Source organism: Neltuma alba, unplaced genomic scaffold, assembly GCF_004799145.2.
Source record: "Neltuma alba isolate B1F8T4 unplaced genomic scaffold, ASM479914v2 tig00012964_pilon, whole genome shotgun sequence".
Classification (NCBI taxonomy): Eukaryota; Viridiplantae; Streptophyta; class Magnoliopsida; order Fabales; family Fabaceae; genus Neltuma; species Neltuma alba.
The window spans coordinates 159,934-162,883 of record NW_021637323.1 but is presented as its reverse complement, the minus strand read 5'-3'; the positions used below and the strand labels follow the sequence as shown (position 1 = coordinate 162,883).

Here is a 2,950-nt window from a genome sequence, read left to right as displayed (position 1 = left end):
ATCACTTCCGGAGTCCATCAGAAATCTCACATCATTGCAGTATCTTGACCTCTCTGGCTGCACTTCTTTGGCATCGCTTCATGAGTCCATCATAAATCTCACATCATTGCAGTCTTTTGATCTCTCTGGCTGCACTTCTTTGGCATCACTTCCGGAGTCCATTGGAAATCTCACATCATTGCAGTCTCTTTACCTCTTTGGCTACACTTCTTTGGCATCACTTTCCGAGCCCATCAGAAATCTCAAATCATTGCAGTTTCTTTACCTCTCTGGCTGCACTTCTTTGGCATCACTTTCAGAGTCTATCAGAAATCTCACATCATTGCAGTCTCTTTCCCCCTCTGGCTGCACTTCTTTGGCATCACTTCCGGAGTCCATCGGAAATCTCACATCATTGCAGTTTCTTTACCTCTCTGGCTGCACTTCTTTGGCATCACTTCTAGTGTCCATCGGAAATCTCACATCATTGCAGTCTCTTGACCTCTCTGGCTGCACTTCTTTGGTATCACTTCCAGAGTCCATTAGAAATCTCACGTTATTGCTGTCTCTTTACCTCTCTTGCTGCACTTCTTTGGCATCACTTCCAGACTCAGTAAAGAGTCTCACATCATGGCAACATTTTCGTGTTAGTGGTTGCTTTGCTTTAAAGCGAAGATATGGACCAAAATTAAAGGGTGTGGATTGGCCAGGACTTGCTCACATACCAAATGTTTATTGGCCTGGTGAATAAGCAATCGGCTTTCTGATCATCCGTTTCAACGAAATCAGGGTATGACCTTTAACTCCATTCTTCTCTTCATGGATAGGTTCACGCGGCTTATGTTCCCTACTATTCTTTTTTTAACTTTCTCTTGCAGTCCTTATCATGTTTTTGTGCGTGTCGCTGCTATGTTATGTGTTCAAGAAAAGACGTTGTTGCTGCTGTTGGTCAAGTCCAAATTCTATTTCTTGTGCATTTACGGAATCCTCGAAGTTGTGGTCTGAACTCTTTTAAAAGGACTTTTAATTACTATTGACTCTGTTAATGAATGAATAAATTGTGGAAATTGTGCTGAAGTAGAATTTTTATATTTCCCGGATTTGATGTTGTGTAAATGTAATTGCTTAAATGATATCACATGTTATGGGTTAGCATTATTCCACTTAAATGCTTATATTATGTACTCTTCGCACAATTTTGAGTTAAAAGCTTTTTATGGAATGTCACATTCAAGACAATATTTCAAATTAAGGGCTACTTGGGCCAAAATATTTTTTATTTAAAAACAAAAAGAAATGGTTTCAGGGTAAATAATAAAATGGCTTTCTTAAATATTTGTTGTGTCCGTCAATATTTTTCTTAATAGATGAGGAATTTCGTCGACGGTGTCGGATATCAATTTTATTTATTTATTTTTTCCTTCGCCAAAAGAGTAAAATTTTACTGACTGCTCTGACTAAAATGCTTGGTGTCAATATGAGCTCAAGAAAAAGATACTAATGAGGATTTTGCCGACAAGCATGGGAGATAAGATGAGTTATAAACAATAAAGATAGTAATATAAAAAAAAATTAAAAGATGAGGAAGTTAGGCCAGTCAAAAGTTCAGGAATTAAGTCAGGACTGAATTATAAGAAAGTTTAAAGTTTTTTTTAACTAAAAACTCAGTTTAAACTTGAAGAACTAAAAGCTTAATTTTCTCAAAAATTTATATTTTAGACCACATGTTTAACAAAACCATTTAAAACATTAAATAATATTTAAAAATATTTAGACTTTCTTTTCCATGACCTGTTTAAATAGAAATGTTGCTGTTTGCTTACTCCCAAAATTACTTAAAAAGAGTATTTTTATGTAAATTAAGACAATATTTTTTTTTACATACTTATCTCATGGTAAAATTGTTTTTAAAAAGGTAATCCAAATTTGTTTAAACCCTAATGAGAGGGACTTGATGATTTCTTCCTTATTTATTTATTGCTACGACAGCGAGCTCAATGGTCTACAATCACGGATAGGAACATTTATTTGTTTTTGTTTTAACACATGTTTTATAGGAAAAATGACTAAAAAAGAATCTTAAAAATAGGAAGTTCAAAAAAAAAAAAGGTTATCACTTCCAAATAGCATGAGAAGAGGAAAAACTTCAACTGAAATTATGATTGGGAAAATAACTAAGGGTCTGTTTGGTTTGAGAGGAGGGGTAGGGGAGGGGAGGATATTTAATGATCCCTTGTTTCGTTCAGGGAGGGGAGGGGAGGGATAGTAATAATCAATTTACCATTTTACCCTTACATATTATTTTATGTTTTTTATTGATATATTATATAAATTAATTTACATCTTAATTTAAATCATATAATTTAGTAAAAATTCAGTCTTATCATGTTAATATGTGTACTAAAAAATTGGTACAGTAATTTTTTATTCTAATTAATATAATAATATATTTAAAATAATCAAATTAACAAATTCTATATGTTCTAAGAAAAATGAAATTTTATTCTCTTTAGGCTATCTTTTTTTCCAGCTTTAAAATATTTAATAAATAATATATTTATAAAAAACAATTAATTTTATAACATTATAATTTTTTATTTTTAAATAATTTTTTATAATATATTTTTAATTATAATAATGTATATATTTTTATTTTTTTTACTTAGGATAATATATTTTTTATTTGAAATAAGTATTATAATAATATATTTTATGGGTAGAAGTGGAATATTAAAAAACTATAAGGACATAATGATCCAAAAATTTGGTTCCCCTCCAAAAACCCCCAATTTGGAGGGGAGCCAAAATGGGGGGAGGGAGGGGAGGGGAGGGGAGGGGAGGGGAGGGGACATTTTAGCTCCCTTCCCCTCCAAAATTTTTAACCAAATGAGGGGAGGGGCTCATTTTCCCTCCCCTCCCGTTCCCTCCCCTCCAACCAAACAAACCCTAAGGGAAAACTAATTTGGATGTC

At 32.9% G+C, this 2,950-nt stretch overlaps 1 long non-coding RNA gene across 1 annotated transcript; it reads left to right on the top strand.

Moving 5' to 3' along the window:
* The first annotated feature begins 663 nt into the window (after positions 1–663).
* Positions 664–1,148, top strand: LOC114733073 (uncharacterized). The gene is made up of 2 exons (XR_003739048.1): positions 664–769; positions 905–1,148. It is a non-coding gene; the product is annotated as an uncharacterized LOC114733073 (long non-coding RNA).
* The last annotated feature ends 1,802 nt before the right edge of the window (positions 1,149–2,950 follow it).